The following is a 16,611-nucleotide window of genomic DNA, read 5'->3' as shown; positions in this document are numbered from 1 at the left end:
GGAAGGTAATGCGAACGACAGAAAGCATGATCAACAAATGGCAAATAAGTTAATATGGGAAGGACAGCTGATTAAGAAAGTAATGGAACCAACTGGAGGGAAGAATATTCTGGACATGATGTTGGTAAAACCAGATGAGCTCTATAGAGAAACCAAAGTAATAGATGGTATTAGTGATCACAAAGCTGTTTTTGTTGTAGTTAAAAAGAAATGTGATAGAAAGGGAAGTCTTAAAAGTAGGACTATTAGGCAGTACCCTATGGCTGATAAAACAGGGATGAGGGAGTATTTAAGAAGTAACTATGATCTGTGAAAAACGGTAAATAAAAATGTAAACATACTCTGGGATTGTTATACAGCAATTGTTGAGCATTGTGAAAACAGGTTTGTACATTTATAGGTGGTAAGGAATGGTAAGGACCCACTATATTATAACAGAGAAGTAAAGAGACTAAGAAGGAGGTGCAGGTCAGAAAGAAATAGAGTTAGAAATAGCTGTGGAAGTAAGAAGAAATTGAAGGAGTTACTAGGAAATTGAATCTGGCAAAGAAGTCAGCTAAGGATGGCAAGCATAATTTGCAGTCATACAAATTTTAGTGAGAAATGGAAGGCAGAAACAGATTCCAAGAAGGACATTCCGGGAATCGTTAATGAACAAGGGGAGTGTGTATGCGAGGATCTTCAAAAGGCAAAAGTATTCAGTCAGCAGTATGTAAAAATTGTTGGTTACAAGGATAATGTCCAGATAGAAGAGGTGACAAATACTAACGAATTATTCAAATTTACCTACGATAACGATGAGATTTACAATAAGATACAAAGTTGAAAACTAGATAAGCAGCTTGAATTGATAAGATTTTTGAGAATATATGCTAAAGACAATGGGTTAGGATTTAGTACCATATCTGAAGTAGGCCTAGTTATTTTATTATTGTTTGCATGAAGGAACTATACCAAAGGAATGGAGAGTTGCTACAGTAGGCCCTCTGTGTAAAGAAAAGGGGATAAACATAAAGCCAAAAATTACAGGCCAGTCAGTTTGACATGTGTTACATGTAAGCTTTGGGAAAGCATTATTTCTGATTATATTAGACATGTTTGTGAAATTTATAACTGGTTCGACAGAAGGCAGTTTGGATTTAGGAATAGTTATTCCACTAAAGCTCAGCCTTAGGATTCCAGCAAGATATTGTAGATATCCTAGATTCGGGAGGTCAAATGGACTGTGTCACGATTGACCTACCTAAGGCATTTCACAGGATAGTTCATGGGAGACTACTGGCAAAAATAAGTGCAATTGGACTGGAAAAAAGAATGACTGAATGGGTAGCTATATTTCTAGAAAACAGAACTCAGAGAATTGGAGTAGGTGAAGCATTATCTGGTCCTGTACAGTAATCATTAAGAGGGGATTTCCTCAAGGTAGTATATGGGACCATTATGTTTTCTTATATATATAAATTACAGTATATGAGTAGAATACTGGAATCAGAGGTAAGGCTTTTTCTGGATGACGTTATACTGTATAGAAAATAAATAAGTTATAGGATTGTGAGTAACTGCAAAAAGACCTCGACAATATTGTGAGATGGACAGCAGGCATTGGTATGATGATAAACGGAGTTAAAAGTCAGGTTGTGAGTTTCACTAATAGGAAAAGTCCTCTCAGTTTTGATTACTGTATTGATGGGTTGAAAGTTCCTTATGGTGATCACTGTAAGTACTTAGGTGTTAATATATGGATATACCTTCATTGGGGTAATCACATAATCGGTATTTTAAATAAAAGATACAGATCTCTGCACATGGTTATGAGGGTATTTAGGGGTTGTAGTAAGGATGTAAAGGAGAGGGCATTTAAGTCTCTCATAAGAACCCAACTAGAGCATGGTTTCACTGTATGTGACCCTCACCAGGATTATTTGATTCAAGACCTGGAAAAAATCCAAAGAAAAGCAGCTCAATTTGTTCCGGGTGATTTCCGACAAAACGGTAGTGTTACAAATATGTTGCAAAGTTTGGGCTGGGAAGACTTGGGAGAAAGGAGATGAGCTGCTCTAGTAAGTGGTATATTCCAAGCTATTAGTGGAGGGATGGCATGGAATGACATTAGTAGACAAATAAGTTTGATTGGTGTTTTAAAAGTAGGGAAGATCATTGTATGAAAATAAAGTTGGAATTCAAGAGGGCAAATTTAGGAAAATATTAGTTTATAGGAAGGGGAGTTAGGGATTGGAATAACTTACCAAGGGAGATGTTCAATAAATTTCCAATTTCTTTGCAATCATTTAAGAAGAGGCTAGGCAAACAACAGATATGGAATCTGCCACCTGGGCGACTGCCCTAAATGCAGATCACTGGTGATTGATGAATACAGCTCAATTACATTGTAATTACATAATCAACAATACAGACCAAACCAAGCAACAGACCCCAAGTACTGATTGTGTTTGGTGCCACATCACTAGACAGTGTAACCCTGTCAGACATCCAGACACTTATGTCTAGCCACTTGTGTCTATTTCTTCCTATCCTGTACCTCCTCCTTAATCTCTCCATTTCTCTGTTATAATGTAGAGGGTCTTTCCGATTCCTTACCATTTTTAAAGGCACATACCTCTTTCCACACTCTTTAACAATTTCTTTGAACCCATGCCATAAGCTCTTCTCATTTTTTACCTTTCATAATAATGTCTTATCAACCATCAACCATACGCTACTGCCTAATAGTCCTACTTTTACACCATCTATTGTTCCAGTTTCTCTATAGAGCTCATCTGGTTTTATCAGCACCATGTCTAGATTACTTTTCCCTCTTGTTACTTCCATGACTTTCTGATTTAAATGTCCTTCGCATATTAACTTATTTACCATTTGTTGGCCATGCTTTCTGCCATTCACATTCCCTTCCCAATTAACATTTTATAAATTCAGATTACCCCCTACAATAACTCTTCTTTCCATATCATTTCCCACATAGATGATTATCTTATCAAATAATTCCACATCAGTGTCAGTGCACCCTTTCCATTTCTGTCCACTTCAAAAATTTCAAGTTGCATATTATCTTCAGAGATGAGCCTTACTCCTAGAATTTCATATTTCTTGTCCTTAACATTTTCATAGCTTAAAAATTCTTCTTTCACCAGTATGAATACTCCCTTTTCCTATCAAGTTCCAATGATAAACACTCCAATGCTGTGAGAAAATGTACACATCCATAATATCCTTTCCTAGCAATGATTCAAATCTTATTACAATATCTGTCAAATATATATAAACTAAATTACTTAATTCTATTTTTTTTTCTCAACAATAACATGTTGTAACTATGACTATTTAAACACATGTGTCAAGAAGGAGCTGCCCCATGTTTAGCATACATGGATCATGGGCATTACTGTATACGGAACTTATTATCTCAAATTGGGACCTAATGGATAATTATGCCATACTACAAACTACAGTAGTTTCTCGTATTACACAAAACTTGCATACATCTTGTGACACACTAATATTGCATTCTGACGTTAATTTTTAAAGGGTATGTATATCGTATAGTACTGACAAAAATATTGGCATTCCAGTGTGCTTTGTCCATGCTTATCGAGTGCAGGTCAGTAAGGGCAAGGTTACGGGCCTATCACATGGCTAAGTAAGATTAGTAAAAGAGCAAAAGACAATAAGACTGCTGTCTGCCATGTGTCGTAATCATGCAGGCACCTCAGCGACTTCGATAGAGGTCGAATTATGAATATGAGGGACTACAATGTGTTCCATGGAGATATTTTCCGATATATATAACTGACGCAGCGTGTCCATCATATCTTGAATATGTACGGATTGATACGAAAAAGGACGTCGGAAATGAAGACAATAATCTGACTGAGAGAAGCAGACCACTCCGAGAGCAGATTGTCATCTAGAGAGGATTATTTTGGATAATCGTACGGCACCATGACCAGAAGTTGCCAACTCCAGAAATGAAAACATATGTTATTAATATTATTATTATTATTATTATTATTATTATTATTATTATTATTATTATTATTAACAAATACATAGCAGTTGGGACATATCCCAGAGGTAATGGTCACTTAGAGTAGTGAGATAATAAAGTAAAGTTAAAACATGATTACCCAACAACAAAAACAAAATCAAACTACAACAACAAAAGTAGTTCAGTCAATCAATAACCTTTATTTTCTCCAGATCTGTACAGCGATGAACCTAACTGATCAATTTGGAGAAAGTAGAAATACAAATAAAAACAAAAGCAATAATATAAAATAAAATGCAATACAAGGCTAACGGCATAAAACATTAACTGCATCTACTTTGTGGGCTGTGGCCACACGTGTTCCCCTAACTCTCCCGACCTGGGTCACTACTCTCTCGAGTACGCCAGGTCCCCCTCCACAGGAACACCTATGCTCACCCCCTCCCTTCCCCTCCCACTGTTAGCCAGTAGTGGGGAAGTCCTTCTAACCAATGGTGAGTTGAGTGATTAGATTCACATTTCATGGAGCAGGATCAATCTACACCTAGTTCATGGTCCCTCTCCACATGGCACACCTGGGATTTTGCTTAAACTACAGCTGTACATCTGCTCCTAATTCTCCTCAAAAACTTGCAAAAAGTTCCAGTGCACTTCCATTCTTTCACTAACCACTTTAAGAGTTTATCTCCATTACCCAGTTGAGCTATCTACTTCAACTGCTTCTCAGTCATAAATATACATCTTTCTTCACATGTTTCCTTGCACACTGTCAACAAATGCAAATCCTTTCTTTCATCACCACATAATATACACACCACATTATCTTTGAAGTTAGTCCATTCCCTATTCATATATATTGCTAATATCCACCATATTAAGCCTCTTCTTGTTGTTTGCTTGTTGTTTTAAGGGGCCTAACATCAAAGGTTATCAGCCAAACCTCTTCTCTCCACCATGTTCACATTTGCCACTTTCATATTCAGTACCTGATTTAAACTCATAAATATCTTTAGGGTAGCTCTCTTTCAGCATTCGGCTGCCAGCTCTTGTTCTGCAATATCTCTTGCCCTCTTTATCACATGTTTCCAATATACACCACTTCTCCTTTCCCATTCTATATTGTAATAATCTCCTAAACCCAGTCTGTCTGAAGCATTCTTCACCTTATCTACCCAGTAATCACTATAATTGCTCTTTTTTTGAGAGAATTTGAGAGAATTTGGCCCCCTTCACCTTTTCTTAATTTGCACCAGTAACTAAGTACCCTTTTTAAAATGTCAATCTTGACATACTCTTTACACATAACACTTGCTCCTGCACTAGCGGTGCACAACAGCAACACCGTAACAAACTTGCTGAACTTACTCCCTGTTTGTTCTAACATCCCGCACTGTTTCTCAACCCTCAAATATCAGAAGTGTACAGCATTCTACTCCTCACCACTGCATTAAACACTATTCTTTGTATATCTTAATCTACAAGCCAAATTTTTTTTCCAGTATCCTAATTACTGAGAGTGCTGCTTGGCCTTTCCATTTGGCTTGCCTAATTTGTTCAACCGAACTAGCATTTCTGCTTATCATCACCCCCATATACTCTAGCTTATCCACCACCTTAATTTCCTTCCCATTTATCCACTCCTTTCCTGGTTTCTTTCTGTTACCTTTCTTACAAACCATCAACTTCATCTTGCTACTGTTGATCTTCAATGACCACTTCTTCGCAAAACTGCAAAACTCATTCAAGCTCTTTTGCAGGCCCCCAGCTGTCAACGTCAACGATAATACAGTACATCATGAGCAAAAATCAACCCTGGAATTTCTTGTACCTCTACAACTGGACAGCCTCAATTTCCCCTCCCTATGGTCACCTAGTAAGTCATTAGTAAATAACAGGAAAAGAATTGGCGACAATAATCCACCCAATCAACAACCTCGATCTCGCTTATTCTATCTAACATATCTTCCAAACTAATCACCAAATCAATAACACTTTCTCCCTCATTCCTAATATATGTCTTTTTTCCTTCTGTATCACCCTTCCACCACCCATTTAGAATATACAAGTTGCTCACCCCACATAATTCTAGCAACTTCTGCCTGTAGCCATTCCTCCCTTTACCTTCACTTTCCATATTTACCATCTTTAATCTGGTTCCCCTTTTACTACACACTGGGCTGAAACTCCCTATTCTTGTGTTCCAATACCCTAACAAAATTAATCCATCCTCTTCATACTTCCCGCTAATCATATTTATTTCCTCCATCAATCCTTCAAAAACATAATCATTTGCATATATCGAGCCCCTCGTATGATTGTACATAAAACCCAAGCACACCTTCTTCGTCTCCCCTCCCACCAACTTAAACCTAACCCACATTACCTCTTCCATCTGATTCTCCATTTCTATAATTAGATCACTTAACTCTTCTTTAACTAATAACGATATATCCCCATGACTTTTTCCCCTCTTTCCCTGCTTCCTCCTCATTGAATTCCTTACCTCAAATCCCTTCCAAGTTAGATTTATCCTTTCTTCAAGGGGGTCTTCTAGGAGGTCCAGTATATCGAAACTCTCCACCATCATACCTACTTCTACATTACCCAACTTACTTAATACACCCTGTCCGGCTCCATGGCTAAATGGTTAGCATGCTGGCCATTGGCCACAGGTGTCCCGGGTTCGATTCCTGGCAGGGTCGGGAACTTTAACCAACATTGGCTAATTTCACTGGCACGGGGGCTGGGTGTATGTGTTGTCTTCATCATTATTTCATCCTCATCACGACGCGCAGGTCGCCTACAGGAGTTAAATCAAAAGACCTGCACCTGGTGAGCCGAACATCTCCTCGGACACTCCCGGCACTAAAAGCCATACAACATTTCACTTCACTTACTATCCCCTCAATATTTACAAAACCTATCTTCCACCCTACTTACCTGCTACCCTCTTTTGACCCCTCTTTCTCTCCCTTATTTCTATTTATACCTGCTGTATTTGTCATTTTGCTTCTAGTTCTCCACATCCCTTCTCTTTCCTCACTGCTCTCTTCCTTTTTGGAAGTCTTGGCGAATTCTTTGACCACCTCTCCTCCTGCCCTTGCTTTTCTTCCCCCACCAGTCTTTTAGACTTAGACTTCTAGCCCTCCTCTTTGCCCTTCTTTGGCTTCTCTCCTCCCTCCCCCCCCACCACAGCACTTGCTGGTGTCACTCTGCTGGACCCTCCTCTCGCCGCTTCCTCACCCCTCCGGTCTTCTCTGCTGACTCTTCTTTCCTCACACTGGACTTTGCTCCTCCCATCACCTTCAGTCTTTTCCCCGTCATTACCAGCCGGACCCTTCTCGTCTCTTCTTACACCTTCCGCTACTGTTTGCATAACAGCCTGTAGATAGTTCTTGTCTATTTCCTGCAACTTATCAGCTGACCATTCTCTTGACCGTCCTCCATTTCCCACCACCAGTTGTTGGCCTGTGATGAACGCTCTCAGCCCTTGTTGCCTCGCTCTCCCCATATGTCTTCTTAACACTTTAATATCTCTACTCACTTCGCTGCCTATATCTTGCCTCATCCAGATCTTCTCCTCTGTTAAGTACCCTGTGTTCCTTAGAACAATATCTGCCATCAGGGTAGATATTAATTTAAACTTAATTGGCCTACCGCCTTTCCCTTCCCCTCTTTCCACTCTCTGGACCTCATCAATATCCACTTCACTAAAGTTTATCTTCATTCTGTTCTGTATCATCTCAACCACTTATACACTAGTGTCACCTTATCTTCTTTCTCAGCTTCTTCTATTCCGTACATAAAAACAGTGGCAAAGCCTGCTAGTATCCACTGTTACCACTGGTAACAGTTTGAAAATATAAAAATTGAATATTCTTTTAATACTAGTATTTAATATTCTTGTTTCTTTGCTTGAACGTGCCGCGAGAACTCTATTGCAGTAGATCATCACCGTCAAAGCTGAGTGAGAAGCTGTTACCACTCTATGCAGTGGTTAGGCTTTGAATCTCTTCTAACAGCTAGGCGAGTATTACTCCCAAGCAAGGCCCCTTTCCCCTCGACACAGAGATGTATCCTGCTATGTTCTCTGGTCATGTTACCACAATGGAAAGTGAAAACAAAAGCTTATAATGTCGGTGCTGAGCTGTATTGTCCGTTCTTTCTGCCGCGCTCAACAGTGCATTGTTATATCATTGTGTTATTGCTTTCTATTATAATATGATGTGACTTTTCTTGTTAAAGTGTGAATTTGTGTTAGGTAAGGATATCCTATAGAACTGCACAATGCATTAAACATTAAAATGAGTGCTGTCACTTCCACCTGAAAAAAGTGAGTAGGTGGGTCCAGAATATTCATGCATAATAGAAAGCTTAATGAACACGCCATTTTAGTTAAGAACTTTTGAAGAAAAGGAAAACATAATTGAAAAAGGAACACCCACGCCTTCTCTTAAAAAATTTAGTCAAGGAATTGAAAAGAACAGTACGATATTTTCATAACTCGTGGTACATAGATTTGGATTGGTTACATGGTTGTGCAAAAATTAATAAACTGTATTGTTGGCCATGTGTTCCATTTTCCTCAGGAAATTATGCTTGGAATAAAGATGGTGTGGACAATTTATATAGTTTGAGTTTTAAAGAGATGCCATGAGGTGTATCAAGCACACATCGTCACTGTTGACGATATGATTCAGTTTGGAAGGTCCAGAATAGAGTACAGCTGACAGAAAGTAAATTAACAAACATAATGAGCTAGTAAAAATAACAGATATGCTATCAGCACTTGAATAAATACTGTGTGTTTTCTTTCAAACCTAGGATTACCTTTCAGTGGTCAATGAGAAACTGAAGAATCTGATAAAAGAGGTAATTACAGGGATTTCTTTCTTTCTTTCTTTCTTTCTTAATCTGTTTACCGTCCAGGGTTGGTTTCTCCCTCAGACTCAGCAAGGGATCCCACCTCTACCGCCTCTAGAGCAGTGTCCTGGAGCTCAGACATCGGGTCGGGGATGAAACCGAGGAGGAGGATCAGTACCTCGCCCAGGCGGTCCCACCTACTATGCTGAACAGGGGCCTTGTGGGAGGATGGGAAGATTGGAAGGGATAGACAAGGAAGAGGAAAGGAAGTGGCCATGGCCTTAAGTCAGGTACCATACCGCCATTTGCCTGGACGAGTAGTAAATGTTTTTCTGTTTTTAAGATGAAGATTCAATAATAGTTTCAGACACAAGGTTTTGGATGGACATTGTGATAATTTTAAATGTTCATGTTATCACGTTTTTGAAGTGTTTTAAAGTTGTTTTTAGATGTGATGTAATTAGATTTTTAGACTACTGTAATTTTAATTTTGACTATTGTCTTTTTAATATGTTTACAACTGTTCACGAACATCATTTTAAGATTAAAATGAATGGCTGAAGATGCTCTTTATAAGAGCGAAACATGTCCTTTAGAAGAATTAATTGTATGAAAATGTAAACACCAATAAAGGTGATTTGTATGGAATAGGTGAATAAGAAATACTTCTTATTATAATTGATGTGATCAACATCATTCAGTATGGAACAAACATGAGTATAATGACCTGTAACGACACACATTGACGACCGGACCTCCCTAGGCACTTGCGTCACTCTCCAGGCCACGGTCACTGGCACTAGTGTCTGCTCGAAATGCTAACGCTATCTGTGCAGCATGCTTGGAACGAATATAAATGTTTCTGGTACATGAATCCTTTCCAGAGGGATCACCACAACACACAGACTCATGTCATAACAAAAACCTCAAAATGTCATTTGTGGCACTTACGTCATTTTCCATTTCCACTACTCAATTATTGTTGATTAGAAATCTTAAGATAGCCATGAAGTCCTAAACTTTAAGTTTACTTAGTTGACTGTTAGTGAGTAATTTTTTTTTTTTTTTTTATAATCGGGAATAATGGATTAGTTTTTATACTCAGATACATGTTAAGTAGCCTATATCAAAGGAATGCATAGAATGATATGGTTGAAGTTTGAAACTGTCTAGTTTTTTGACTAATTCTACAGTGTTCCCGATAGATTTATTTGAAGAGGATCTATAGTATTTACTAAGGAATTGCTGGATAAATTGAGATAATTTAAGTTATATAAAGGGCTTGGCCTGTAGTTTATTATGTGTCGAATAGGGACACTGGTCTTGTGGATTTTGGATTGTGCTTTAGCTGTCGGCAAACCCGCGTTCATAGTGATTAACTATTGATTTTCCTGTTCAGTGAGGAGAAAAGATGTGTTTTTCAAAATTTGCTTCAATTGACTTTGAATTGATTGTGTCAGGTCCTTAATTATTGAAAAGGAGTCATTATCAAAGAAATTCTTGGATTTTTTAATGTAATCTTTTTTTATTCATAATGACTGTTGTATTACCTTTATCGGCCTTTGTAATAATAAGTTGGTTGTCTTTAACTTTCTTTTTAAGATTAAATATGTGTTTTCTTTCAGTGAGAGACTCCTTGTCGTTGGTGTTAGGGGACGTGATATGATTTTTGGGGGAAAAAGTTTTGTTTAATTGTTTTTATACGTCCATTCTGAGATCGTCTTGTAGGTCATATGGCATTTTATTGATAGCAACTTCTGACTCAACCACGAATTTGGAAGCTTTAATGGTCGAGTTTTAACAAGGCCAGTTGTGCTTTGGACCTTTCAAAAGAATTCTTTTATCATCCTCATCCAAATTGGTGTCGGAAAGATTAATTACTGGTGGGTGGAATTGTTGTAAAGTATCATTAATGAGTTCAGGCTTACTGTTAGGTTTAGAAGGGAAATTTTTATAAGCTGCTTTGTCCTTAAGCGCTTCAAGTTTCTTCTCTAACGTTGTCTGTTTTTTAGACAGTGTACTGAACAGCTTAACTTGGACTTGATCTGGAAAGAAATTACACTGAGCCCTTGTGAGTGAGGTAGCGGCGTCGAGATGAATCTCATACGAGCAATGATTTTAAAAGGACTTTCTCTTATAAAGAAATTTTAGTTCATTTTTTAACCAAAGTCTGTTTGTTCTAAACTAAACATTATGTTGACGGGAAGGGACAAAGCGTTGTTTTGTGATGCTTTTCAAAAAATTAGGGGTTAAATTCTGCGTAATGCATTGTTTGATGAACTTTATATCCTTGCATATTTTCCCAATTTTGATTTTTGAGCCCAAGTATTGGTAGGCTTTCGATTTTGCCCGGTTGGCTGCTTCATTTTAATTTAAGAATTTCATCTTATATCTGTATTGAACTGAGAACATAATAGAGGTAACTTAAAAGGTCCACCTTTTCAATACAAATAAATGTTATAATGGTTAAGTTACAACATGTTTACTTGGGACTAGTTTCAACGTTATTTATATTTTAACAATCAAGCAATAAAATAAGGATGGGATCCTAATTTTTTATTTGCTTTTAATCTATTGAATAGGTGGAAATCAAAGTTTTATTATTCTCCTTCTCACTGCATTGCCAATGGCTGTAGCCGTGTTGAAACACCGGATCCCGTGAGATCTCCGAAGTTAAGCAACATTGGGCATGGTCAGGAGTTGGATGGGTTGCCACGCGCTGTTGGTGGGGGGTAAGGGAATGGAGGAGCGGAAAGGAACTGGCCACCCTACCGTACGTAAACTCCGGCTCAGGAGCATCTCTGCGGCGGTTTGGACCTGCCTTCGGGCAGAATAACCCTTACCTTACTTCACTGCATTGCAATTTTATGTGATGACATTATTTCATCAAGTGATCGGTGACGTTAAGTCTTGGATACGATTGCTTCTTTAGCACCAGAGTTCATAAAACTTCCCCTCACAAAGAGAGGTCATGGATTTTTTTTAATTCGGTGATTTCCAGGAGATGGAAACAAGAGAAATTGGAAATGGGATTATTTTAGGTGATGGTTATCCACATAAATTATATCTCCTCATCCCACTTCACTATCCTATAATACAAGAAGATCAGTTATATTTAACTAGACATCGGATATATATGCTGTATAAATCACCAATATACGTACGCAACTACGCTGCAAAAAGTTGTGAAATATACGTTTAAGTATGTGCTTATTTTCACGCTATTAAATACTTCTACAAAATGCAAACATAACATTCATTTACTAGTCTCACGCGATTCACCTGCACCAACTCATAAAATAGTGATCATGAATAAACAGCTGAATGAAAAACAAAAAAATCAACTACCTACAGCTGTTCAAATAGCACAAATAATCCGAGCATAGTTTGAGACACGTATCAATCTGTCAGTGTTCACTGTTAAAACAATATCACAGCTCTCCTAGATAAGACACATTGTGTTAAATAATACACCTGGAGGATTAATTAGTAAGGTTGTAAGAAAACATTGTACATAAAACATGAAGGAACACATTTACATACACATTCCTTTTTCGTTTTACACTGCACACCCTAATTTTTCTGTCCATAATTTGCTTTGCAGTACACTACAGTAGTCTTCCAAAGATTTCTGGTTTAAATCCGTGGCATTTGACTTTTAAAACTAGCTTCAGTGCGGAAAATGATCTCTCTCCATCTATGGATGTGACAGGACTGTACTTGAATTCGGGAGCGAGTGGAGGTGTTGAACATTATGGTAGATATACATTATCAGCTACCGTGATATCATAGCCCAAATTTTGTTTAAGGACATCACGATATTTTGTTTGCAGTTGAAGTCCGAGGTTTCCTGGGATACCTTCCAGTTCACGCTTCACGTTCTTCACAATGTCCAGCAAATCAACACGATGCAACCCACGCGTTTTTAGCTTTCTGATTAATTCCAGCTGGTATGATTTGGAAGTGTGCTTGATAAGTGCCAGTTCCCTTTGAACCATTTCATTGTCAAAAGAGTTAACGGCTTTAATTACTTTACATTGTCTTGAAGACTGTGGTAAAATGTGTGTAATAAAAGTCAAAAACATGCACAATAAATCTGAAATTTGAAATGAATGCATTAGTCCCAAATATATCCAAATATGCATTATTAAACTTAATAAATCATCCAATATCGTCCAGTATCTTCAGACAAACTTCCCTGTATGCATTTGCATACATATCCGATGTCTAGTTATAACACAGCTCACAAAGCCACAAGAATGTGTGTTGATAGATAATGTGGTGTGTGGAAGAGACGATTTCCTGTTTAATCTTTAGGCCTTGTAATCTACAATAAATGTCGAACATAATAGTTGCAACAGCAGTGTTGCACAATATCACATATGTATCTTGAGAGAACATGCTTCCTGGAGATCCTGAAATAAATTGTATTCTGGGGTTACTTCAGCAGCAAGCTGAAACTTTTTTTAAAGGTAAACTGCAGACATAATGACAGTCCTGGACAGAATACTACAAGGGCTATAAAGGGTAGGTAAACCATTTATTCAAAGAATATTTATATGATCTGTTAGTTGGCATTTCTTAAAATGCAGAATTTAAATTTTTCTTGTGCAACCTCCTCCTTGATTTCTATTAATTCCGATGATTTATTCCTTGTTTGCAGTATGATTTCATGTTCTTGCTGTTTTAGCTGCAAATCCTTTTGAAGAACATGACTTTGTGTTTCCACTGCATGCATAATAAGAGCCTGCAGCAGAAACTTTCATTATCAAAGTATCTGCTAGGCTCTTCACAGAATGACGCTGAAAAAAAATACTATTTTCATTTGTTCTTATTGGAAAAGGGAACTGTACTGTTATCATATTACAGGCTTCCATTCATAACTTTAAGTCTAGACAAATGTGTTTTATTTATCCTGGCTAAGTTAGGGACTTACCCCCTTCCTTACTCTTAACAACATCTGCATAGGCTACATTAATAAACACGAAATCTGTTTCTGAGATATTATAAACTAAAACTAATGGAAATTATAAAATAATTATTTTCACATCTGCATAGGCATGATTTCATGTTCTTGCTGTTTTAGCTGCAAATCCTTTTGAAGAACATGACTTTGTGTTTCCACTGCATGCATAATAAGAGCCTGCAGCAGAAACGGGCATTGAACCCGTGGACATAGAAACATTTGTTCAAATTAATTTACATGCATGATGAACATTATATTTTAGAAGTGACGTCCGACACACTGTTCATGTTCTGTTATTGCCAGTTGGTTCAAAATGTGGTGTGACTAAGGGACTGCAGATGTGTTAGTGAACTATTTATTATTATTATTATTATTATTATTATTATTATTATTATTATTATTATTATTATTATTATTATTATTATTATTATTATTATTATTATTATTATTATTATTATTATTTGTTAAAAGCACAAATACAAACATAATGATTTAAGTACAACTTGAAACTGAAGAACAATATTCCTATCTTCCCCTTAAGTTGTTTAGGCGTAACTATCTAGAAGCTCCTGTTGTTAACATCGCTGTGCTCAACAGTTTTAGGACCTGTACATTCTCCCTAGAAACAAAATTAAAAGTAAAATTTTACCATTAGACCTACAGAGTTGAGAGGCCCAGAAGGTGGTGAGGTCAAGGCTCCCACATTTTCTGGACATCAGTACGAAATTGTGCAAATAAGAATTATCAGCCAACACACCGATCGCCTTTACCCTAGGAAATGCTCATGGTACTCACTTTATTATGGGCTGAGTCATCCTCAGGGACAGGAGGATTAGACAAATTTAAAATATTCTAACGGCCCTGTTGGGCATTGAACCCGTGGACATAGAAACATTTGTTCAAATTAATTTACATGCATGAAGAACATTATATTTTAGAAGTGACGTCCGACACACTGTTCATGTTCTGTTATTGCCAGTTGGTTCAAAATGTGGTGTGACTAAGGGACTGCAGATGTGTTAGTGAACTATTTATTATTATTATTATTATTATTATTATTATTATTATTATTATTATTATTATTATTATTATTATTATTATTATTATTATTATTATTATTATTATTATTATTATTATTCTGAGGTATCTGTGGAACAGCAGAGGTGAAAGAGAGGTGGAATGGGTCTAAGTATAAGTCCGAAAGATGGATTTAAAATTTAAATAAAGGTTATATTTTCAAACCTTAACAATGGTAACATAGAATTTTGAGCGTACAACAAATAACAACAAGTTAAATCAGGTACACAATCAAGAAGTCCAAGATTAGATAAAAACTTGAACCAGTTTCCACTAGGGGAAAAAACAAAATCAGGTACCAGAGTAGATTTTCAAGAAAAACCCGAGTTTCGGGTTCTTACAAGTTCTGGGCTTCATGCCCCAAGTTACAATTCCTGAGCCCTCAGCTCATAACCAAAAAATTACCAAAGGGCAGAAAATCCTTAATTACATGGAGCATTAGCTCCCAGCAATCAAAATGTCACGCCTCCCTGAGGCACCTTTCAAAATACCAAAAAGAGCTGACCCGCTCTCGATCTTTCAAGCCTATTTAAGAGGCCATAAACTGACTTTACACTAACTGCCCTCAAGGCACACTTATAATGGCACAGGGGTACCTCGTACCCAATCTACTGGGCCTTCTCAGGAAGGAAAACAAAACGGGTTAAACAAATGGCCCAAAATACAAAACTGAATGGAGGTGAGAACTTGCACTCCTACACTAAAGTTTGTTAAAACCTATATGGTGCTAGGCCGATAATACAGGGGCTAATCCCAATCTATGGAGGTGACTAGTCTGCAAAAGAAATTTAACACGTTAAGAAAGAAGAGAAAAACGGTTATGAAAACCTAGTCACCTCAAATTCAAAATGAAGAGGAGCTCGAGAGGGTAAAGCACTCTCTATCCCCGCTTTACAGTTAAAGATATTGTAGTTTTTACATAGAGTGAAAAGGGATTTACATTTTAAAGAGATGGGTTACATATTAAAAGTTTCGAACCCTCCCCGAGAGTTAAACTGCTGAGCTAGCAAGAAATACAGATGTTAAAAGACCATTACCTTGTTGAAGAACTGCTGCCTGAAGAACGAGGCGCTTCCCGCCCCCTGCTACATATCCACACACTAAGCTAGATGTTACTGAAGTGGCCCGGAGACAAGAAAATCAGCAGTTTTTATACCCTCATGGAAAATTCGAGACCTTTCAGGAATGAGTAGACACACCCACTCAATTTTTATTGGTTGACTAAAAGTTACACATGGAAATTCAAAGAAGAAAGCAATGATTGGAGGAAAATTAATTACAGAAATTACAGATTGGCTTAATTCAAAATAGGCAGAAGGAAAGGATTAATATTGCCAACCCACAAACCACAGAACAAAATTTAGTAAGGACAAAACTTATGAATACAACATTTCTTCAAGAGAGTTCATTCCATTGCACCAGAGTGTATTACCATAGTTTTTGGTAGAGACATCTGTTAGAGAATGCCCACACTTCTTGATCACTGAAAAACAAAATCAAATCAAAAACACACAGTGGCATCTTCTGATAACCAGTAGAGTTAGTTCAGTTGTTAAAGTTCCGGGTTTCTCCAGTAGAGAAGTTTCAATTGGCGCAAGATTTGAACTTGCGTCGTATTATTATTATTATTATTATTATTATTATTATTATTATTATTATTATTATTATTATTATTATTATTATTACGGAGTTTCCGTGGAAC

Source organism: Anabrus simplex, chromosome 2 (genome assembly GCF_040414725.1).
Source record: "Anabrus simplex isolate iqAnaSimp1 chromosome 2, ASM4041472v1, whole genome shotgun sequence".
NCBI classification, from domain to species: domain Eukaryota; kingdom Metazoa; phylum Arthropoda; class Insecta; order Orthoptera; family Tettigoniidae; genus Anabrus; species Anabrus simplex.
The sequence above is the reverse complement of the archived record's forward strand: the minus strand, read 5'-3'. Positions refer to the sequence as shown.